Source organism: Paralichthys olivaceus, chromosome 1, assembly GCF_024713975.1.
Source record: "Paralichthys olivaceus isolate ysfri-2021 chromosome 1, ASM2471397v2, whole genome shotgun sequence".
In the NCBI taxonomy this organism is placed as follows: Eukaryota; Metazoa; Chordata; class Actinopteri; order Pleuronectiformes; family Paralichthyidae; genus Paralichthys; species Paralichthys olivaceus.
In genome coordinates this window covers 22,401,276-22,427,505 of record NC_091093.1, presented here as the reverse complement: position 1 = coordinate 22,427,505, position 26,230 = coordinate 22,401,276, and positions in this window count along the sequence as shown.

Here is a 26,230-nt window from a genome sequence, read left to right as displayed (position 1 = left end):
GGCCTGTGAACGTAGCCAAGTGATCTTTGGCTTGAGGTAAGCAAGGGGAGAAGGAACTGAGAGGGAGGAAGATGGGATGGGAAGAATGAGAAAAAAGGCTGAACTGGGGGAGAAACTGAGCAGCAAGTGAAGAAGGGAACACCTGGGACTGGGCCTTGATCCAGCTCGGACATCTTGTCACACCTGTAGCATTGTCTGTCTGGCAAGCGCACTGGAAGCAAGTAAGGGAGTAGCCATCTGCTCTGTCATGCCCTTCTCTAGTGTGTTGCCATGGGGGGGTTTCTTGCCCTGCCAAATGTACTGCAAAGGCCTCGCCGATAGACAATAGCTCTCATCCTCCACCTGTGCATCCCTACTGAGCTGGTTAGAAATGAACAAACTCTATTGCTAAAATAGCTGTTAATCCGAGACATTGGACTGAGGAGAGGTTAAGGACAGATAATTATTAATGAATCTCACCAGGGAGTAAATGCTAAAGGTGTGGAAAGCCTGTCGAGGGGAATAGAGTCCAGTCATCATAAAACTATAAAAAGTAAAAACAATTTAGGGAACATGAGGATGAGAGCTGACCACTCATCGCAAAACTTAGTCACTATTATATTACTGAAAGGTTTGTCATATGCCCTGGTGAAGGAAAGGATAGCATGCTACGGCGTATCTGTGTGGTTTGTACATCATTTGAGGATAGAAGGACGCACTTATCAGTGTACCAACAGTCTATCTGGGGTATTAGTAGCACTTCACTAGATAAAAAAATCCATCCAGTATTCATGGTGAATATTAATGATTCACCACATGTATGGTCTTGCATGTGTCATCCATGTTGCTGTACCTATCAGGCCCAAAACGAAACATAAGATCGAGCCATTAGTTATAATCAATATTTCATCACGCGTTAACCCACAGAGAATGTTAAATGTGTGTGTGTGTGTGTATGTGGTTGTGTGTTTTTGTAGTAGAGAGTAATTCTTCTCTTGGTTTGAAATAAAACTGTCTTTAAAAAATATATGAATACAACGAATTAATGACGATGTAAATACAATTCAATGTGTGGTTTCAGGACCTTGTTGATACATTTTTGAATGGTGCTCCTCACAAGGCTCAGATTAGACAAGTTCTGATCAGCTTCGGATAAATTTTTAAGAACAGGAAATCGATACATATCATACCATACATGCATCTGTAATTTAATTGAATAACTCATGGTCCTTGATCTTAGCCAATCGGATGACTGCTGCCTCAAAATTAAGCTATATCACACTACACTATGCCGTGATATGGTGTTGTTATTATTAAAGTCAACACATTTGTCAACTCTTATTTACACCACTTCATTTACTCTCTTTTTGATGTTGTCCCATGTTGTATGAATTATTTTCTCAGTTTGCACTCATACATTACATCACTCGTTATGCATGTGAACTTTCTCAGTCATCTTGGCCTCGAGGATACAAAAAGAACTGAGGGCAACTGAATTAGATCCTTTCAGCTCTGATGATCAAATGTTTAATTTATAGGCTTTTAGAATTTGATTGTACTTCAATGATTAAATGCAAAGTTATTACAAGTTCAAACATTCACACAGCAGTTTGAGAAAAATACAATAAAATAAACTTGGCCTTGAAATTTTAGTCTTTGGGTGTGCAGAGACAAAAACCCATTGAAAATCCACAGTTGCTTCCAACCAGTTAGTGAACCTTATTATATTATATTATATTATATCTGTCTTGGTCTAATTTTCTTGTTTTTGCACCTGCAAGTACATGTCAAATTTAACTAGTTAAATGAATTTAGTTTCAGGTTTTATTCAACTATTAGTAGTATTAAATATTGTACAGTTCAGTTTTTCCCCATTTGTTTCAAGTCAAGTGCTGTTTCACATTTATCTTCTTTTTGAGAATATTAAACATTTACTGGTAAAGTAATTGGGCAAATTGATAAATTCATTTAATTCACCACAGTTTCACAACCACAATTATCTTTTCACTGTACCGACAGAGATGATTTTCACATCTGTGGCAATGACATAACACAAAAAACTGTAGCCTGTAGTTACAGATGCAGCAGTTAGAGGTATCATATCAGTCACTGTGAATGCATAGTTTTTACCAAATAAAAACATTTTAAGATTACACATCATTGATACTGACTCTGTTAAATTGCCAATGCTCATAGTGGCACTATAACAAATATGTTAAAAAACAAACAAACAAACAAAAATGTAATGTTGTGTAAAGAGAGTTTAAGATTTTGACTTTGTGACATTTACTGTGGTTTGTAAGGTTTGTTATTTATATACTGAATATATTACCAATAGCAATGGGCTGTCTACCGAAATACCACCGCCCAAAGTACAGCATCAGTCACTGGGATGGGAAATAGCCCATGGATAAAACAAATAGTTGTGTGGCCAGAAATTCGAAGAAGAGGAACAAATTCGCATTTGGCGACTGCACCGTCTAAATCATGTTATCAGATGTGACAGAAACGCTGGAGGCAGAGCCCAATAGAGGGCAACACAAGAAAGTCTGTCGTGCTCTTTTCCCCCCCGCTGTCCTCAAAACAGGCAGGAGCTGTAACATGATCAAAATAAATTGATACGAGCGAGTAGGCTCGTAGTAAACTGTCTCACAACAGAAGAACTTACAGTATAAATTGTTTTCTATATCAAACAAATCTTCTTTACCAGCCGACAATATTCTGGTTGAGAGAACACTTAACCAAGCATTTATCCATAGGGAACTTAAAAGGTGTGTCATTTTTATCTATTTGCTGCCTCTCTGGAAGGTATTGGGAGGTATGAGGCTGGGAGCTTTGTACAAAATTGAAATAGATGAGATACACTTCTAAATTATAGTCTGTGAAGCATGGACTTGGTATTTCTTTGCTGTATTACAGAAACAGTGGTATCAATTGTCCAGAACTCAGGTATCTAATCTAATCAATTCAGCATTATTGTTTTTTCAGGTTTAAAAAATAACGCTGCTCAGGTAATATCAGTGTATAAGATCATCCCAATTGAAAATGATTTTTAAATAAACAGTCCTGTCAGTCACATATACTGACACAGTCCATGATTACATTTAAATTAATAGTGTAAGTGGAATTTGCTTTGTTGTACCAAATCCTCTTTTCTTTATTTTTTGTGCAGATACAATACATCTGCTATGCAGCAGGGTTATGGAGTATTTGGAATACTTTCTACTAAAGTCCCCTTTAAAATCAACAGATGACACCTTTCTCTCCTAGGACACAAAACATTCAGAATAGACCTATTTATTCAAGAAATAGTCATTTCGGAAAGCTGAGCTTGAAAATGTGAGCATGTGTCATTTGTAAACCAGCATGGGACCAACTGTCATAAAAACACTTCTATTATGAATCCCCTGTGATAGTGCCCAACTGTCAGATTTTCCTTGAAAATACACTAGTCCCACAGCTCTCGGAGGGAGCCAAGCCCATAAAAACCTATCCTCAGTGAGATTAATATCTTTACATAACTCCTGCTATCAAAGCTATTATTTTCTGTGCTGCTCTGCCAATATAGCCACCTCTGCTACACCAAGCCTACTGAGGTAAACATAATGAACAATGGCAAAACCGTGGTCTCTCTCCACATACCCCGGAGAGTGAAGATGGGGGAAATACAGTGCGGTGGCCAAGCTCAGCGGAAATAGGGCAGACTTACCTCTTTGAAACTACACGGCTGCCTCGGCCACCCACTGAGAGCCCTTTATTTAAACGGGATAAAACTGAGCGAGCCACTTCCTGAGACATCAAGGATAACTCTTCTCCAACACTGGAGAGCATATATTTTATGCTGAGCACAAAGGAAACTGTTCCGCATATTTATAAATTGACTGTGCAGTCGTCCACACCTCGTTTACCCATCTGTCCTGTTTTCACACAGCAGCCTGATTTACATAATGAGTAACATGAACAACTTTTAGGTACATCCTGGTTTAATCTCGTTCTCTGCAATAAAAAGTGGTTAATTTGGCTGTTTACAAGATTTGAGGGGGTTGAGTGCAGAATAATCCCACAATGAAATGCAGTTTTATGCACCACCACAGAGAGTATCTAAAATCTTCCTTCTACAATCCACCTTCTATTGCAAGGTGACTATATTGGATTATATGATACTGTAGATCCCAGTCATATATATATATGTAATAAGTGACAGTAGTGTGAGTCCGTGTGCATGACATAAACGTTTAGTTTATACCAGGATGTGTTGGCAGTGTGAGTAGGTTTAATGTAGATAGCACCTTAATTGGGAAGATATGTAGTGAGACCTACTTGCTCCCTCTTTTTTCACTCTTAACCTTCTATCTTTTCATTTATTCCCTCACATTTTTCCTCTTTTCAATTTCTTTACATCTTAGCAATTTCACATTTCTTTTATCTCAAAGTCTCTTTTGTCTCTCCCTCATATCTACTCCACATTTGGCTCATGTAGTTTTTTTTTTTTTTAGATGATTCAACTCTCCCCATTTTCTCTTCCACTTTCTCTCTCTCCTTCTTCATGAAAGGTTTATAGAGTAGACATGAGAGGCACATCGCGGGTGCTGCTGATGGAAGAGACTGCAGGACATTAGCTTGGTGATGTCAGAGTGATTTTTCTCCCCACTGATGACTGAGAACAGTGTAAGACCTGATGTTCAATCTTCTCTTTTTTACTTTTTTCTTGTAGGCATTTCCCATCTCGGTCTCCATTCTATGTCTTTCCATCACAGAGTCTCTCAGCCTATCTCCCATTTTAAATTCCCTCAATAATTATGTGTCTGTCTGGTGGAGGTCTTGCAAAAGGAGATACCAATCTATCCAAACTAATACACCTGAGATCATGGTTTGACAAAACCAGACAGGGCAGGATTATGCGCAGAGATGCCAATGTGACATGACTCAAAGGAACTCACTGAAATTTTTAGCAAAGTCGTGTCCTTCCCATTGAGATCACAACCAGGAAAGAGAAAATTTTCCCTTATACCACAATATGTTCTTTTCATTCCTTGATCTATAAGGCATTGAGCTTGGGGCATTGACCAAAATAACAATTTTCTTTCACAGAATGGCTAGGCTCACCTGTAGAAAGATGAGGGGCTCAAAACATCTGAAGGTAGATCTGAGTAAAACTGCTGCTCCCTCAAGTTGGAAAGAGTCAGTTAAAGTGGTTAAAGGTCCAGTTTGTAAGATTTAGGTGAAAGGGATCTATGGGCAGAAAGTGAATATCAAATAATCCAAGTGATGTTTTCAATTGTGTGTTTCATCTAAATTGTACAAACTTTGGTTTTCTTTACCCTAGAATGAGCCCTTTATATTTAAATACTTTATATTTACATCAGGAGTGGGTCCTCTCAATGGAGGCTGCCATGTTTTTTTACAGTAGCCCAGACTGGACAAACTAAACACCTTTTGAGTTTTTATGACAACTGAAGGCTACCACAGGTTTGCTTTCATGTAAGGGGGAGGGTGAGGTGAGGAGTGTTCAGCTGCAACATGACACTTCTCAACTAGTTGTCATGAAATTCTACACACTGAACCTTTAAAGCATCTGATTAGGACGTCAACCATTTTGGGCAAAAATCAAACTGTGGAGACCCCTATGGTACGCCCAGAATACCCTGGAGGGTTTAGACCTTGTTTTGCTTTGGATAAGCAGTGGGAAATTGATGGATGGTGTACTCTTTAGTTTAAAGTTCAAGGAATCATGGTGTATGCCCTATAGTGCAGCCAGCCACCAGGGGGTGAACTTCACTCTATGGATGATCCTTGCTATTTGAACCAGTGGACAGGCTGGCAGAGTTTGATGAAGAAAAGCTTGTGTGATCAATATAATAAATGTTGCTTTTTTTGTTATCATTCTGGCTTTACATTATTTTATCTTAAATGTGACCTCAAAATTTACCCCAACTATGAAACGCTATGAATGTACCTCTTCAAAGTGTTGTGTGGTGCAGCACTATAGATTAAAAACAGAGCAAAATCCCATATTTAATCTCACTATCTATTTCATTACAAGTGCAAATAGTAATTGCATGTTCATATCTTATGCGATTTATTTTGAATTGGCCTCTTTTTGTTTTTAGCCACTTTCAAGCCATGATAAGCCCTTCAGACACAGGGATAATCTTTTTCCATCAGATGAAAAAACAAGTGCTAACAAGAAGAACTTGCAGATAAAACCTAAATCAATCCAACGGAATGATGTTTTAACATTGGTACATGTTGTGAGAGAGAGATCAAAAGAGAGCAGTCTAATCCTTTCGGCATTTTTGGGCAGCTGTTCAACTATGCTCTCCCTCCATTGCTCTTTCCTCTCTCTCTGCCATGCACTACTGTGTGTGTGTGTGTGTGTGTGTGTGTGTGTATAGGCTACCTTTGGCGACAATCCTCACAGTAGATAATTGGAGATGGCTTGTCCAGTTGGGTACAAACACTTTGTTCCCAAATGGGAAAAAACAAGATTTTTTAGGTCAGAGGATAAGGTTAGGTTAATGTTTGGTAAAGGTTCAGGGTATAGCATGTAGTGGCTGGGTTTCGGGCATAGGCCCAGAGGGCAATTCAAAAATACAAAATCTCCCCAGAAATAGGAAAAAACTCACAGCAAAATGTTTTCCTTGTGATGAAAAAAAATATATATATATATAATATAGTAGACTAGCATTTCCTCCTGGGTGGCCCCTTCTGGCTTCATGCCTGTCGGGTCACAGTCAGGGTGAATGAAACACCCACTGAGCTTTTAATGTGTCATTGCCTACTCATGGCGACTGTTAAGAAAATAAAAATAAATTAACAAAAGGTGATGCCCTTACTTCATTGAAAAGACCAATGTTGAACGTCATGCAACTGAAACTGGAGGAGTTGAAAGGATAAATAAAGTTTATTTATGTTGAACGTTTCTGAGATACACAATCATAGTGCTTTACACATCAATACAAGTACACTATTTAAAACCATACCAAAAATAGCAAAAGGTAATATTCACAAACAAATAGTTAAAAACACAACAACATACAAGTACAAAATATAATATATGATTGATGATTTAGTCTGGCACTTGTCATAGAGAATTAAGTGACCCTTGGAAAAATGCTCTCCACCCCTGGGATAAGGTAAGTCTCCAGGAAATGAATGTCAATAAAGCGCCTCTAAAAGTCGTGTATATAAAATTGTATTTGTACGGATTGATAACATGTGCAGGAAACTGTCCTCTCTCATCATGTTGATGTGTTAGGCTGTAAAAGCACTTTTCTTCAAGGACTGTAAACGGGCAGATGGTAATAAAGAAGCAGCGGATTGTGATTTCCTCCATTACTTAACATTCATGTCCCTCCTTAACACATGATTGTCCCTGAAGACTCCGTTCTACACTGATTATACAGCGTTTGTTTTTGGCCCTTTGCTTGTTTTCTCCTGATCAAGTCAAAACCTCACAGACACCAGAACTATTCTAGTACCATTAGGTGACTTTAAAGCACAATCACCCAATTTCTTTTCAATTGGGTCTGTGCACTCACTGAGTTGGCTGTAGCTACACCTGTGGGACAATTAATAATTGTTCAATGATTAACACGACAAAGTCTTTGTTTAATTCCTTGTTTGGTACAAAGTTTAGGCTTTAACTGTAATTTTTTTAATGTAATAATGAAGAAATCTTAAAAAGAGCAGATAAAAGCATTATTTTTTGTACTCAGTGCCTATGTGAATAGTTTGAAGCCGATATTTGAAAATGTCACTCATCCACCTTCTTCACCTCATCACTTTTTTGCTACATTAAATAATTAATGCTGTTCTTAATACTCTGGCATTAGTTGCTAATTGTTCATGCAGAATAGAAGACTCACCTGGAAATAAAAGGCATCTTTATTAAAGCTTAAAACGATATCAAAACATCTTATCTGGAAGCAGCTTACACCAGACACACTACAACAACATTATCAAACAAAAAACCAAGTCCCAACAACATATAATAATGGATTATAAAGGATTTTCTTCAAATAAACTTTACTCCAAATGTGTCCAAGTAAAATTAGCAGACAGTTAAAATATTTAAAAATAAAAATATGTATTTTAATTAAGTTTAAGATGACGCTGTTCTGTATTGTGACAATATACAAGGACAAGTTGAAAAGAGAGGACATGAAACAAGGGGAGTTGATTCTTTACTCATATTCTTTCGACATTGAGAACATAAACTCCACTTATGTGCAGCATTGTATGTTGTAGGTCAGGGACGGTTTCATTTGAATGTTTAAGACTAAAAAAGTGTTGTTGTGTTGTATTTGGTGCAGATGCAGTCAGATGGCTATTTATATCATATATATTTGTTCCACTCGCTTCATAATGTTGGAATATGTTAAAACCTGCATGTGACTATGAGTTGAGACTATCGACAACACTGCACACTAGTGCAGCTCCACTCTTTGGCGTGCTTTTGTGTGATGTATATTTACAGTCACAGAGTCTTCCTCCTGGGATATGCCACATAATATGCCAAGAGAGAGGTTTTTAATTATGATCTCACCAGTATGCTGCATGTGCCTTGTGTTGGCTCTTATTAGTGCTTTGGGAATCAAGGCTGTAATTGTTTGTGCTAAGCAACTGAGCATGTGTGTGTGTGTCTGAGTGATGAGAGGGGTTGGTCACCCATAGGGCTTATGTTTCTGCTCTGAACAGAGGAGATGTGATTTATTTGCTCGGGGCCACACTGTGCGTCCAATCAGCATCAAGCACCACAGGGTGACACCATCATGGTCATCTCTTCTGCAGGAAATGATGCAAGCTCTACTGAATTACTTAGGGTGTGAGACCAATAAAATGGGGCCTATTCTTGTCACAGCATCAGATAAGGGCTGGCTGCTGGATGCATTGTCGCAATTACCGCAGGTCTGCGCTCCTCGGCTGTGGAATTGGGAAATGATCATCTGCGCAGCACAGCAGAGTACCATCGCCTTCAGCACAATAACTCAACATGTCCACTTGGCTATGTCAGCGCTGCGTGAAGAGAGAATGTGAGGGATACAGAGAGGGGAAGAGAAAGAAGAGACAAGAAGGAGTTGAAAAAGGAAAGAAAGAAAGGTTTAAGTATATTTTGGCCTTTGACAGGTTCATAACTTTAATTTAGTGGGTCTACTGGAATATGTTTACGTGCTGTAATGTTCCAAATATGCATTGTTAGTCTTATGCTCTCCACTGCTGCAGATCCTTTCACCCTCTATCTGACATGCTCTTACAGCCGTCCGTTCTGATTGGTCAGCCGTCTGACTCTTATGTTATTGTTTAACCGCTCAGGGTGTGTGTTGGAGTGCCACGCCCCTTCATGCTCAGCCCTAAACACGGCTGTAGCCATGGTAACAATGCCGCTGGTTCTGCCTTACTGTGTTACATTCCACTTTGCTGTGTAGTTTTTAAGGCAGGAATAAAAACAAGGTGTTTCACGAGCAATGTTTTCAGACTAACTCCATTTTCCACAAGCCTTTGCACTTTTGCATGCAAACAAAACCAAAAAAAGCACAATATGGGCACTTAAACATCTTTAAGGACAATCGTTTGTCATGCAAAATTTCTTTGTAAGTTGTTAATCCAGGTAAAAGCATACTTTTACCTTCAAGTCAGGCCATGAACTGGATGAATGTGTCAACCAAAACAGGCCGTAAAGTGAAAAGAAACGTTTCTACAATGGCGCCGCAGCGTAGTGATGATTCAAGCCCTAAATAGGATCCTATTTGGAGGACAGAAACAGAAGTGATCATTAAAGACCTTTTTCAGTGCGATGGTTGATTGATTTAAGAGATAAACCGCAGAGCGCTGAGGCAGTGAGAGAAAAGCAGAATGACAGTGGCTTTTAAGTCATGAAGAAAATATGAGAAGACGTTAAAACCGCAAGAAGAGAACAGAGCCATAATGAAGAGCTAAAATAATGAGGTAGAGGCCTATTTGTATCACTGGAGACAAGATGGCCGGCCTTCTGCAATCTACCCTTTTTTTATTGCTACGTATTGGTTCATGCCAATGTGATGTCATCTCCCGGTGAAAAGGAAGGAGCAGGCGGATATCCTCCATGTCGTAGGGGGTTGGTGGGAGGGGGTGCAGCTGAGAGGGTGTTAGGTCAATGACTGTATTAGACACACTCACTGATCCTGTGGAGGAAGGTGCCATCTCACCTAATTAATGAGCGAGAGAGACGGTTATGTGGGATGGCCCTCTCTCACTGACCTGGAAAGGAAGACATGAGGGGAGAACACCACGGCTCAACGTGAGACAGAGGAAAACTAATGATCTGTTTATGCATTTGTGTACCACGTCGAATAACCGTGGAATTGCATAATGGCAATTTAACATCTAAGCATGTAAGTGTGTGAAGATGTGACCACTGACCTGGAATGAATGAGGGTACACAGAGCTATTACAACTATATATACTTTCATACAAATGTGGCCCGTTTAGCAGCAGGGTACAGAAAGGTGCTTCGCAGGGGGCTTATTGGGCAACACACACATTTTATGACATTAAAAATAGATAAAATAAAGTGTGTGTTCCAAAGTGAAATACCACCCTGACATTCATGCCCGTTACATTTACAGTGGTAAATGCTCGGCTTTCAAACCTGCGAAACTCAGACAAAGAAAAGTCTTGATGCACTAAAAAAATAAAACAGCTTTCAGCAAGCTGCTATGTTAACTGAGATGCTGTCTCCACCCAGACTATAACACATTTCCTTTTAACATTTCATGAGGTGGTGTCTCTTATGGGTTGCAATATCCCTGAATCGTTTCACTTTTCAAGTCTGCTTTGCATCTCGTAAGCGAGAACGTCTGGGCTGAGTGTGTTCGCTTGACAGGGGCAATCTGGCTGCGTGTGGGCACTGATGGCATTTATGTGTACATTTTCAGGATGCGTTAGGGAAACCTTGCAGAAGGATGTCCTGGCACAGACAGAAATGGAGCTTTCTCAAGGGCTCGAGAGAGATGGATAAATGATCGGACAGGAGGGGGGAGAGAATAAGGGAGCGGCGGTGACAGTACAGTGTAACCTTCCTTAGTTTCTTACCGAGCAAACATTATGGCCCAAGATTAAAAGTCACAAGGAAACAGTATAGACAGGGGAAGTGAGAGTAGAGTTCAGCAGGGCAGGAATAATGACTGGAAGTATCTATAGTGGATCATTCTTCTGAGCATAATTCGTATTCATTCCATGTGTGGGAAATGTGTTTTTCCTTTTTCTTTGGCAGTGTGAAAAGGTAGCAGTGTAATGCATGTCTCTGTGCTTTATCAATGTTTAACCATTACAACCAAAACCCTAAAAGTCAACGGTTCAGTTGCGGTAGTTGTCATGTTTGCTGTTGAAATAATTAGCATTGTTGGCAGTGCACATGAAACTATAGCACTCAGTACAGTGCATGACCTCTGCCAAGGCCCAACAGTCGACTTAAATTCAATGAAGCTGCACCGAATTACATACATTTCACACATCAAGTTCCCTAGATGTGCCAGATTTATTTCATCGAGATACATGAAAGTATATAAAAAGAAAAGAAAAATCCACTTTTGTTCATATCCGCACTAATATGTAATGGATTCTTTCTTGGCTCATGTCCCACTTTTCCATCCAAATCTCCTCAGTAGGTTTTTATGTTATTATACTGACGACAGACAGAGATGAAAACACCACCTCTTTGGCAGAGGTAAAAAAAAAAAGACATACCTCTTGAAAGAAATCCAAGTTTTTACATATATGGAACTTCTTATTTTTCTTACCAATTTATTTTACTTGGGCTAATTTGTGGGTTTGATATTGAATCTAAAAATTGGCTGTGTTTGAATCTGGCTGTCTGACCGCTTGTGTGCCTCTTTTTTTTTTCTTACTGATGTTAAATCATATTCTCCTCATTTTAGGTTTTAAAACTACTCCTGAGGCAGACTCACTGTAGCAGGCAGGTGAAAGGTGACATGTGTGATATCCTGCTGTGACAATCTCTCATTAATGCCCATGTTGGGACCATGCAGATAACCTCACACTGCAATTAATCACACCAACTTTAATTATCTCATTATGAAAGCCAATTTATCCCTCACATTACTCATCAAAGAGAGAGAGAAAAAAAGAAGAAGCTTATATCCAAAATGAAAGGTGAAGAAAATTTGTTAGAATAATCCCCCAAGATATGACTAAAATTTATATATGTTCTTTATAGCCGTCCCTCCGCCTGTCTCTCTTCTCTCCCTCTCGGCTCCTACCTGGCTGTTTGTCGCGCTTGCTGACAGGAACTGTCGAGTGAGAGATCTCCGCCGCTGCAGACAGTGGTGATGCCTCATCAGACTTTCAGCAAGCCCTGTGGCCCCTGATGGCGCCACAGCTGGGCGGATGGACATGATCGCTCACTCAGAGACAGGATTAACCCCCCCAACTGCATCTGTCTCTGCTGTCCTGTTCCTAATCTCTGTCTCCTGGCCTCTGTCTGTCTTCCCGCTTCAGCTTGTCTCTATCCCACTGTGCTTTTGTCCATGTCACAGTGGTGTTAAGTCTAGACATGAGGCAGTAGCCCAAGTCTCTAAGACCACTGTTTACTGAGCAGGGTTTCACAGCGTCGAGGGATTTTGTCAGTAAGAAGCAGCGTTGTGCTGCAAAAGTATATCCCCGACTATCAGCATCATCCTGATATTTCTTTAAGGAGGTAATTAAAGGTTTGGAGCAGATGATATAAAAGAGGGCAAAAGAAAGAAAAAGAAAATAGATATGCAGCATATTACTTCTCTTCCATAAGTTAATGATAAGGCTTCATAATTATCACTTTGAAATGTTGCATGATCAAAGTTTCCGAGCTCGCTTTTGTCAAAGGACAGGGCCGTCATTTTTACAGCATTTTAAATAGGTCCCATTATAATCCCCAACACTCTGTGATCAGACACATGTTATCTGCGCCATTACTGAAAATGCACTCCTTAATTTTAATGTCTATTTGCCGCCTGTGAATCACACGGCTGCACTGAAAATCCAGTGATCTCTCTCCCCTTAACATAAAACAGAAATGAACAGCATCTGAAAGCTCTTTAATCTGACTTAAATATTCTCACAAAAACAGCCTTTTCATTTCTTCTAATCAGATTTGAGATACAATTGGGCTCTTCTGATCTCTGACGATTGTCCTAGTGCCTTAGTGTCACACTAAGAAAAAAAGAAATCCCTTATCAGATCATCCAAAAAAAGCTACATTTAAATACTGTACAGTATACAGCTTTATATGCTGGGTAGAAACCCACTCTAGGATACTGGATGGCATTCTGCCTATCAATGCAATCACCAGCAATTGGGTTATTATTACCTCTGCCAAGGAGGTTATGTTTTCATCTGCGAATGTTTGTTTTTAAGGAGGATTATGCAGATTCTGCTCAACCGATTTGCATGACATTTTTGAAAAGGGGCGGAATGTGATCCAAAGAGGATTTTGGTGTGGACCTGGATCCGGGGGTGGATCTAGAATTTTCTTTTCACTTGCTTACATAGAAAGATAGAGTGTCTTTCAACATTTTCTTTATTTCTCAAAGAGGAAATCGTGCATCTTGATTAAAAAAAATCAGACATGTTCGGAGGACTAATATTTACAAGTGTGTCTGGATCTAGTGATGTAAAATGTGGTTTCATAAGGGGACTGTTGGGCCTTGGACATACGCACTTAACTGAGAACCATTCTAGTTAAAGAAAAGTGATCAAATGTGAAACAAAACTAAAAATAAATAACACTTATTTATTCATTTCATCTAAAATTTTCAGATTCCGATCAATATTCAGAAAATTAAATGTAACGTAAGGTTTAAAACTAAATACAAAAACATTATCAATACGTTATTTGATTTATAAATGCATTGACGAACAGAGAGAACCTTTAAAATGGTTTCAATACGATATGTAACGCTGTCTTCAAAGGAGGCTCAGTTCATTGTCGCGGTCGTTTAACTTCCCGCTGTGCATGCAGGGCTCACACCAAACCCACCGACATGCATTTCAACCAGCACCGTAACCCACGCCAGCACTGCCCACTCCACCTGCGCCATTCACACTAGCCACGGCTTTTTAGGGTCCCAGCGGACACACAGAACAGTGTCGTGCTGAGCTACTTTGATAGAGACAGCTTACAAGCAAATGAGATATGGTGGCTGGGGCGGAGGGGGTTGTGTGGAAAAAAAAAACCTGACAAAATACTACATCAAAGCGTGGTAGCGAACAGTTACTCTCATGTGACCCAGTCATTTGCTCTCTCTCTCTCTCTTTCTCTCTCTCTCTCTCACAAGCACACACACTCACAGTACACTTCACATGCAGGGTTTGTTGTTGTGATATGTTTCTGTTGCTGACCCACAGAGTTGTTTTTTTCCTCTTTTTCCTTTTGCAAGTGGGTCACTGGGAAAATTGTGTGTCACTTTTTCTTGCTCTTTTGGTTTTGTTAACGACCACAGCAACAAACAAGAGCCACACAGAGAACCACACGTCACTTCTGGGTCATTTCTGATAGTGGGCGTCTACTGATTAAACACTGAATGTTCATGTATTAGGTTTTAAAATTCATATTGTTTTCTTCCTGAGTGATAACTACCTCTGTGTGAACAGTTTCCCAGTAGGAGGGATTATAATCATTCTTGTATTGATTCAAAACAAATAAATGTTGTTTGTCATCCCACATCCTATGATCAGTGAAAGAAACCAAATTGATTCTCAGATATTTCAATACTTATTATCAATACTGATAAATAAAAAGCCATGCTAACCCGATTTAAGGGTAAATTATCTTTAATTTACAGGCCAACATGAGCAGCATGTGCATCCCTGTGTAAACGCCTCCCTCCAGGGATGCACCACCTGTCCGTCTCTGTCCAGCAGCCTCCACTTGTCGAATGTTCCACCCATGATACAGGAGCTAATTGTGCATGAAGGTGACAAACTAAGAGGCATCCTGTACAAGCCCCCTGCAACACACACCTGTCATAATGGAGCTAAACCCAAGAATATGGCAGGTAAAACAAACCCAAGGCTGTGTGAGCTTGTCAAGCTAAAATGACAAGCACTACCAGAAAAAAATGACTGAACTGAATACTCTGTGTTCCCATCCAGTACACTCAGCTATTGAAGTCTTCCTTCAATATAGCTTAGCATCACCATGTTGCATCAGTGAATGGGTCCGAAATCCACGAGTTTGATTTCAGATCTACAACCATTCAGAACAACCTACTGCAGCAAGTGTATGTTTGAATTTTACTTTTTCATTTTATATTCTTTTTAGAGGAAATAGTTTCCATAGCCGATTTAACAAACCTCTACAAATCTGTGGTGGCCTTGTGGTTTTTAATGAAAAATGTTTCAGTGGTGTTCCCATTGGGCGCTTCCTCTGTCAGTCATTGCATCAAACCTGCCCCCTTCAAGATAAATGGGCGTGATTTGCCCAACGTGTTTCAGGGCAGACGGATATCAGTATGAACAGGAGGGGGGCTGCGAGAGTATAAAAATGAGCTTGCTGATTGGTCTGGTTACCAGGCCACACCCTTTAGACGGCAAGAGGCCAAACAGAGCTGATTTAATCACACAAGATGCCTCATAATATAACTTTCATCTGTCATTTAAAATGTCTTCCTACGCCCATTTTGCGAACAAGAGACAGTCCTTGTAAATAAAATGGCTAAGGTGTGTGTGCTGAGTGAAGATTACAGAGATTTATGTGCCTCAAACAAACCAATATAGCAGCATCAAATATTCATAGTCATCTGCGATCAGCAATGCACACGCCGCCATTGATCCATATGGAAAATGCAGCTGCCAGTAACACAGACTTGATCCATCCGGGGCAGCAGAAATAAGAGGGAGGGACGTGGAGTGCAGGAGCAATTTGCAATCACATGGAGAAAATACATGAATTTCCTGGAGTGGAGGGTGAAGGTGAAAGATGTTGCGCCTACGTGAAATTGGAAGCAGACACAACTCTTACATAAATATGATCCCTCGACAAGTGGCTTTCTCCGTCCTGACAGCTTATTTTCTGGGCAGACAGATGAGCGATGTTTCAATGGGTGTGACAGGTAGAGAGTGGCTGACGGTGGTTTTCTCCTCTTTGCTTCTCTCTTTTTTTTCGCAGGATGCAATGAGGACGGGAGAGGCCTTTTGCAGTGTTGAGTGAGATGGAGGGAGAGGATATGTTAAGTGATGGAGAGATGCTTTTTGATTGAAAAAGATTTTTATAGGAATGTTTTGAAAAGAAAAATGAGAATGGCACTGCAAAGAGGGACATCGCAGGTGGGTGTTGAGCCCCAAGGAGCCTCTCCACTTTGACACATTGAGTCAAATCCAAATTTTCACTGAATGAGACTATTAGAGTTTAGGAATATTTTGTAGCTATTTTCCCATTATCGCATGATCAGAAACTAAATAAAAACATGAAGCATTGCATAATTTTCCCAAACCACAAGGATATTTAGAGTTTTACATCGGTACACTAGCTATTAGAAATGCCTTTATCTATCAAAATGTAGTGTATTTGTATGTCTAGCGTGTTTGTTGGCTATCTTTCAAAACACTCAAGGTCACCACATAACAGCAGAGAAAAACATCAGGCCCCTCGACCAATCGTTAAAAGCAAAATAGATAAATGGTAAAGACATGAGGGTATCTGCCACAGTAAAGGGCAAGTGACAGCACAGAATAATCACAGAAGACAGACGAGATAGAGAAATTTGATTACTGCGAAAATGGACCAGCTTACATTGTGTGTTCAAGGCATTCATTTTAATGTACTTAATGTTGGTCTTGTCTGATGTTGGATAACTGCATCCATTTTCAATGTGGCAGAGAACCTTGCAAGTCTATTGGACATGTCTGAAAAATGAATGGGTCCTGACCCAGCATCCACATGAGTCGACTTCAAACTAGAAACCAAATAAAAATGTTTTTGTGATTTTGTATCTGTGGCTTTTATGATCTATTCATGCCTTCACCAGCTCAAAGGATGCTGTCTGCTTATTGGCCTTGCTGGGGGAACCTTTACTGTGCATCAACTGGCACTACTTAAAATTATTGTAGAATAGTCTTTTCCTGTAATAAACAAGATCCTATTGATGTTTACTTTTTGCATTATTGTCATATTTACTATCTGGATGAGCAATGAGAGTCATTTCAATGCAGGAAGAACCAAGCAATCATACATTTTAATAAACGATTCTGTCAAATGCATGGTTTGAGAAGAATGCCTTTGAAACTGTAGATATGCATCAAGGGGAAATATGACTAAGCAAGCAGCCAAACCCAGAGCTGCTGAAACAGGAAAAATAGCCTGTCAGTAATTTAGAATGTGAACAGTTTGTTAGAATCCAAAAATGATGGCAGCAGAATAATTATGTTTGACAAGTCGATTGATAGAGTGTTGGGCTGCGGACGGATTGCAATACAAAATCCTGTTTCTGTCAGCCATTTTTTTGTATTACCATTTCCTTTTATAAGAATAGAACACATTTAACTAAAAGAAATTGACATCTGAATTGATGCAATCTGTCATTTACAATATTTTTCATATTTCTTTGTCAAATTTAGAGATCTGCACACATTGCATTATGCTAAAAAAAGATATCCCTTTTAAATAGGATTGGTTGATGATATGGAGACTGTCATAGGTTTTAAGCAAGAGCAATGGACTATGCTGTGAAACAACCAGACAGTGAAAACAGTCAACACACAGACCAGATCTGCAATAAGTGTCATCTCTCGCTCAATATTTTTTACAATTTAAGCAGTTTACCAAGTAATGAAGCCGACTCTTTCAATCTGTGGTCCAACCAGCCAAGTTAATGACAGGATACTGACATGGGATGATTTTCTTTCTAATATAAAATATGTTGGCACAAGTACAAGTGCTGGTTTAAAGTGTTTCCTAAAACTGTTGTTAATCCCTAACACAAGTTTTTACCAAAATTAAAATGAAAAAGCACAAAGGTATAATTAATTAAAATGATTAATAAAGTATGGAATTAATACGAGACAGAGTAATGCTCTTCCTAATACTAACTGCTAGGCCTAACCTACATTGGCTAGCTCCTACACATTAGCAAACCTCACCTACCTACATATATTCTAGATACTTCTGTCTTGAGAGTACACGGGTGGATCATGACTTCCCATGATTTCTTCAACCAGCAACCTCAAAGACCTTGGAGCTCTACGTTCAACATCCCCTCTGGTTGTTGCCAAGACCCGAACTCAGCCAGTGCAGAACTTCTTTTAGAAGTCCCCAGTCTGGCTTACATCTCCAGGCTCACCTAACTGCCAACACTGTTGACATATCAAGTCTTCCACCAAGTTCTCTGCCCAGGTGTGGCGTTTCCCATTTATAAAAGAGTAAACCCCAAAACCCCATGTTGAAAGTCAGTCTTTCCCTATAGCCGCACCCCTAGATTCACATCATAGGTTTCCCATCCTGATCCACAATAATGGTGAGAGTGAGGCTCATTGTTTTGTGGAGGGTGAAGCATCCTGTATTTGTTGGTGAGATTTGACACCAGAGCAAGTCCATCAGTCTTCTGCACAGTGTCAAGCTCTCTTCTCTTTGCTAAAGTAGAGAAGCACAAGTGAATATCTACTTTTCTTCACATGAAAAGAAAGAAAGGCTATAATAGTGTCAAGAATAATTCACCACAGGCACCACTGAATTATTCAAGTAGGAAATGAGGGGCTCTTTCCTTTTTTCTTCCTTTATTTCTTAATCTATACATCATCAAACAGTAATATGAGATCCTCCAGTAAACGAAAACATACGATTTAATGTTTGAACATTTCTGAAACGCCTCAGCAAAACAACGTGAGCGCCGGCTAACAACTAAGTGTTCCCATAACGAGGACCTGAGTGCCCCCAAAGAGACAATTAGAAGCAATGAGAGAGTTCCGCTGACATCGCTGATCTGTAGAATAATTAACACCCCTGCCCTTTGCATGGTCCCTGAGGGCACACCTTCTCACCCCAGTGGTGCACAAGTGTGCTGGCAACTTTTACAACACAATAACAAACACAGACACATGGTTGTTGTGAATGTTCAACAACAGAAAGGCTAAATCAGAAAAACATGTTGAATAATGTGGAATTTAGACAAATATTATAGATTCTGGAGCATTCCAGTAAAAACAGCTGCTTTGTTAAGTCAAACTCATATTTTTTGTTTCAGCAAATTAGCAGCTGAGGCACACTTTGAGTTACTAACTTTATGTGTTGTTTGCTTTGTTAATTGGTACATTTTTATGGAACCCCTCTTCCAGCACTAAGTTAATAGCTTTTTTTCTTCAGTCTGGTCTCATTTCACTTGTTTTATTGAAAATAAAAATTACAGTCACCATCCATCCATCAGTTCTATATCCTGTCTGTGAAAGCAATTGATTAAAAGCAGACAATGTTTTTAAATGACTCAATAATTCACCTCAGTTCAGTCAGAGCTAGGTGCATATTTTCTACTTGATATGGTAAATGCTTGAGAGGTCCAAGCTCAGTCTCCATCTCTGTCTGGAGACTTTCCGCTGACTCCATTCCCCAGGCACAGTTACTGTCACCTCTCAGTATGACGTTATTCAGCTACTAAGTAGTGCAAAATACTTTTAAGACCATTACATTAAGCCTGAATGTTTGAATTTATAAAAGATGATGAAGGATAATTGAAAACTCACAAATACAGTTTGACTTTCAGCAAACTTTCCTAAACCACTCCCCTCCCTATACTCTGCAACTGAAATCCCTTGAGACACTTAGAAATGTATGAATATTATACATATATTATTTCTACATAACATTTATGGGATTTCTGGATCACATTTTGATGGTGTTCCTTTCATTTGAATGTTGTTGTCTGAATTTCTACCTATTGAAAAACATTGAAATTCAGGTTTGAATTACAGTCCCCCTTTTTTTGAAAGAAATTGGGGACCCTTACTGTTCTAATATTTCTCTTTTTTTGACAGCAATTGAGAGATGCATATAGGCAAAGAACGTTCGCTGGTTTAGCAAACATTGGTGGAAATATCCCCCCCCCCCACACAAAATCTATCACAGTTCTCAATTAGTCCTTAATTTCATTTTAGTTGGACATTTGGAAGGAAAAATCAGCTTTGCCACAGGATAATAGTTGGACTAATTTGAAGCTTTAAAATAGAGGAAATCTTCTCTTTGAGTAATCATTAGTGTCAACCACAAGAACAGGCCAGAATTCTATGATTATATGTGTAACAGAAAGGAACAGCCTCTGTTCCCCCAGGTACCCAAGTCCTTGTCAATTTAGCAAATTATATTTCCATTATTTTCTTTTCATTCCACTTATTAGAATGGTTGCGAAATTAATGAGGGATATACCCGCAATACAAATTTGCCATGAAGCACAGATTTTTTTCCCTCTGCTAATCACATTCCTTTTGAAGGATGAAGTGAGAAACAGGGGGATGGGGGGTGTAGAACTGAGACTTATACAGTGAGAGGGTGTGTTGAGGTGGCGGGGGTGCACAGGGAAAAGTTGTGGGGTGAGTTAAGAGGACCCTTGGCAGCAGCTTTAAGAGTCATAGATAAAAGTGAGGGGGTAATGTGACTAGGCTGAGCAGGTGAAGAGCACTGAGATCAGCCTAGAGGAGAGATAATTACACAGAAGCACAGGGATTACCATGATTCTAGATGAAGTGGAAAAGCCATGCAAAGCATATTATTATGATGAGAGGAAGTAGAACTCGATCTGTATGTAATTTATCCTCCATGGCAGCACAAGAGGGGAGGGCTGGAAAACTTATTTATCCCCTGGAGGAGTTCAAGGTATTTAGACCTTAAGAACAACCAGGGAGACATCAAAGTGTGTCAGCCCACAGAAAGATCACTAAACAGAAACACACACAGAAACGGAAACTATACAGTATAACTTTGTCTGTGCTAAGCAGAAAATGATTTTACTCATAATTTCTGCAGGTTTTGCGCATCAGAGTCATCCCTTCTAATCACTTCCAGCAATACAGAATGCTGAGAGATCAGAAATCCATACATGATAAAATATACATACTGGAGTACATATGTAATAAGTGCTGAAATATTAATATGTGATGCAGCCCAGGATCACAAGCCAAGCCGCCACGGTTGATATGAAACTATGAACCATGCTTTTTCTCAGGAAGGAAGTGAACAGAATATTCACACGCGCATCACAAATTTGAGGCGTGGTCACAAATAAACACGCCACTTTCATGTGCACAGCAGCTCGTACACTACAGCGCAGTGTTGATGTCCCTATACACATTTTCTGCCAGCTGTGTTTTTCTCAGCATGTAATTAGACATAGATCTTAGGCAAATTAGTCTCATAGGAACATGTTCGATTCCTGCCCCAGTGTGACGTAATATAAGCCTGTAGTAATTACAACTGAAATGAAGATATGGACCTAATTATGATTAATTGTACAATTATTATATGGTCTTACCTCTTGGGTCCCCTGAATAAATTTCAGTCTGTATCTCTTATTTCATTTTAATGATACATAAAGTAACACCAGGCTATTTGTTTTAAGATTACATCAAAAGGCTGTTACAGAAGAAAAAGCAGCAGAAATACAAAGCTAGAATTGACTGAGTGGATAACCTCTCGTGAAAATATCTTTAAATGCAGTGCATTCATTATGCTATTGACCCATGATTTATTCTGAAGATGAACACATATTAGAGAGCAGAATTATTGAAGATAATAGAAGTAATTAAAGGATAAAAACACCCACAGATTGAGAGTTTGAGTTACTGTGGTTGAACTGACAGTACTGAGATGATGTTTACTGGGGTGGAAACTATAGTGGAGGATCATTCCTGCCAATGTGAAGTAACAAGGTTTTCTTGTTGATTAATATGTTCTATGAATATTCATCCCGTTCGGTTTTTTCAAGCAAGATCTGGTTTAGGTTGTTGTGCAGCAGATTGCAGGTGAGTCACATTATCGTTGAGGGGCTGTGGGCAGATAAGATAGTGTATCTCACAGGTGTCAGGATAACAGGGCGGTGCTTACAGAGCTGATCTGACTCCACAGAGGTGTACTGGTGGAAACTGCTGATTCTACACCTGGTGACTCATTAGTTACCAAAAAGCAGCAGCAACAAGTAAAGAGCTGAGTGCATGGGTGTTAAAAGAAGAAATTCTTTCTCACTATTAATTGTGTTACTCAACAGAAGGTGAATATTAAGAGTGCAAGGGTGTAGCTTCAGCTTTAATGATGTTTCACACTGAGAAGCCATTAGGGCACAGTGGCAAGTGCATCACACAAGGCTCAGTCTTCTCCCCTTGGCTTTAAAGAGTTAATTTGATGAAAAACCAACTCTCAACACTGATATCAATGAAACTCTACACCATGGCTTGGTTCACAGCTCATGAGTTAGACAGAAGTTACAGTCTAATGAATTTGGAGGCACCTTGTTCGTCTGACCGCCCAAAGAACGACACCACTTTTAACAACATGGCGGTGATCTGTAGAGATGGGTCTCACATGGGGAGAGGCCCACCACGGAGCCCAGGATGAGTCCAGATGAATCCCTAATGCCCCTCAAGAGACAAACTAACATTTTTTCTTCTTTGACAAGTATCCAAGTTTATCATCAGGCCGTAGTTTTCTTTATTTTATAAGAAGACGCTAAATATAGCTGGTGGATCAGGTGTACTTTAGGTTCTCCCTCATCTGAGCAAGTAAGGAGATCTTCAACTCCTGCCCATAATCCTCTGAGTGAATCGACATCACTCTACACCTTTAGTTGTTGAGTTTGCTGCTCTGTTGTTGTTGTTGCATTTAGTTGGGGAGATTAGATAGAGCCACAGTAACAAATACTAAAGCACACACTGATTACTTATGGAACCAGGCAGCTTCAGTGACTCAATGACTTTTTTGTCATTGGTCTTTGATGAATGAAAGAACCTCATTGTATGGTTCGAGGCTCTCCTGTGCTGTTAACCAGTTGTGTTAACAATCAACAGGATTTTCCTGATCTGTGATTGCCATTTGATGATATTGGTGTGTTAATTTCCTGTGCTGCTCCAGCAAAGTGTTGGCAGCACAGCGGCACAGTCTGTGTTATATTCCCCGTCTCACACTGAAACATCACCCTTTCCTGCCAACAGAAGTGTGGAGAAAGTATTTTCACAGTTAGCACAGCAGATTTCATACACAGCAGTAGATCTGACATCAGTGAATCTGTTGAGCCAAAAGTCCTCTGATCATGGTGGGTCAGGCTTCATCGCAATGCTAATACTAGCGGCACAGACTTTTATTCTTAGGTTGTTGATTCTTTCACCTCTGCCATGTTGGTTATGTTGTCACCCCTGCCTTTTTGTTTCTTTGTTTCTTTGCAGCATTATGCAGAAACTATTGAATGGATTTCCACAAAACACGATGGAAGAAGGGGACATGAACCAAGAATCCATTAAATTGTGGTGCAGATCTTGACAAAGGGGTGGATCCAGGAATCAAAGGTGATAAAAACGATTGAGCAAAGAAAGGTGAGACAGTACAGCTTGGAAAATCTCGTGTTCATAAAGAACTACTTACGTTTTCCCAGAAATGACACATAATCACTACTGAATTATACTATAAACCTGCTCTATTTCTCTTTCTGGAGAAAAAAAGTCAATGTTGCCAGCACTAATGGCATGGAACCTACAGTGCTCGCCCTATAGTAGGCATTGTTGTATTGTGTGGACCATTATTATGAGTAAAAAATAAAATGTGCCAAAGTATATCACCCAAATAGGGACATTCTCACCCAACTAGGGACATTTTCAGTCCCCTAAATATATGCAGCACTTGCAGGAAGCCAGTTAAAATGGAATACGAGGCACAATGAGAGTCTCTGGCTGATTATGAAAGACTAAAAATGAAATCGCAGATAGTGTTGTATTATTCATGATATAATATACTGCTGACAGTTACAAAACTATAAACTTGTTTTATAAATACACTGTTTTAGAGAAAAAAACTATATATATCTCATATCAATAATGGAAATGTATTGTGAAAAGGAGGAGAGCATGAAGCATTGTGAAACTTTATGGGAAAAGTGGATGTAAAGGTTGTCCATCAGGTAAAACGTGCAGGGTATGATTTTACTAAAGTTCCACAACATCAAACAAATATTAAATACATACAATATTTTGATGCCCTAAAAATGTCCCCAGATCTTCATGCTAAACGGGGCATGTGAGGTGGATAAATATGCTTTCATTTGTCATCCTCTGTCTTGCCAAGCAGAGCGAACTACCCTCCATTTGCTAAGGTCTTTGCCAATAAAGACAGAAATTTGATATCTTAAGATAACAGAAATGATATCACCCAGGAGCCATAACTGAGTCCTGTCAGAAAGGAGACGGAGTGAGTGATTTCCCCCAGTTATGCAAGAGTTGATCTATCCCATTAGGCTTTGGGGTGGGCGCGAGCCGAGAGCTTGTGCCGGTGAAGCTCAGTAGCAGTTATTGCCTGACATGAAAATTCCTCTTCAAGCGTAAAGTGTCAGAAAGTAGGATTGATGCTTCCGCTCATTATTGCTTCTGCATTTTGGGATGAGAAAGGTAATATTAGGTTGGGGGGGGGGGGGGGGGGGGGTATAAATCGCAAAGCTCTGTGATTGATATTACTGGGGACTTTGTGTCAGTGGAGACTAGAACTGATATAAATGAAAGGATACAAAAATAAACCACATGGAAGGGAAAGCTGAAAGTGAAAAAGATATATGTAGAATAACTAATTATATAAGATGAAATACAATACCATTTTTTCAGTAATTTGTGAAAAACAATGAACTCACACTTTCAGGTGCACACACACACACACACGCACACACATACACCTACTATATAGAGTATATATATACTGTATATATATATTTGTTTTTAGATATGAACATGAACATCTGAAACTATCATCATAAAAACATTTTCCATCATTTTCTTTTAAAATTGGAAGACTCTCTGTTACGTTGAAACCTTGGTTCATTCAGACGAGGTGCACCTGTGGCTTTTGGAGCCAGGACATGATGCATAAATTCCGCTGCAGACAGCACAGTGTTTCTGTTTACAGCACGTCAACACTGACATCAGCCTTCATCACCACAAGCTCTGAATCTCTATTTTCCCACGATAACATCTTTGTTGTATTTTGCCCTGGGATACTTGTATTTTTCTCAATTTGCATCTGTCGCGTGTTTGAAACATGACCACTCTCTTGCTGCAAATTTGCCAGACATTTTCCTGCTGTACTCTCATGTGGGCTGATTCAAACATTTTCTGGACATTTTTGCCTTTTCTGGGTAACGAAGTAAGGAAAAGGTCTGGAAAAATGTGTGTCCTCACAAACAGGCTCTCCAGGAAACCGGAGACATCAATGCATGTCTGAAAGCAGCTCAAGTGATGTGCTTAGTGTTGTCCAACCTGTGTGACCTCAGATCAGGGCATATTGTACAGCACTACACAGATTTAGGTGTTGACGTTTGATGTGTTGTAGAGAAGTGGAGGACAGAACATTTCCCAGAACTGTCTTCATTCACAAAAAACTAAATAATAATGGAATCAGAAGTATGTGGTTCCACTCGCTATATACTGCACATCTCTATACACTGGGTGGAAGTGGCCTCTGTGAAAAAAGAATCAAGGAAGCACAGCCAACTTGTGCCATTACCTCTGAATTGCTGCTGACTTTTCTTTATTTTTATTTTATTTTTTGGGATTGTGATTCATTGTAAATGGGTGATAGCAGACATCTACTGCAGACATCTTCAACACTAAATAAAGTCAGACTGAAACAATTCGGATGGAGAGATAGGATCCCCACAGAGGGAATAAGAGTGTGACCCTTTAAATAAGATAGCTCAGGCTATGGTTCAGGGTACTAACAAGATGTGTTAGACCATTCATCACAATATCTGCCACATTATCTACATTTAACTAAATCATGAACAGACTGGTACAGAATAGAGATGCAGATATGAGCTTGTAGTAACTGTACCTCAAATTCCCCTTCAGGGTCCACATAGACTTGTTCACAGTAGAATACACTTCATACAAACAAGTCTTTCACATTTCTCTACATTCGATTGAGGTGATAAATGTACGTGTGAAAAAAAGCCTGATCACGACCAGCATGATTTGTTCGGACACTAAAACTTAAATGCACAAACATTGTTGACCCCACTTAATTTCTATAATCCACAACTTTTCCTAC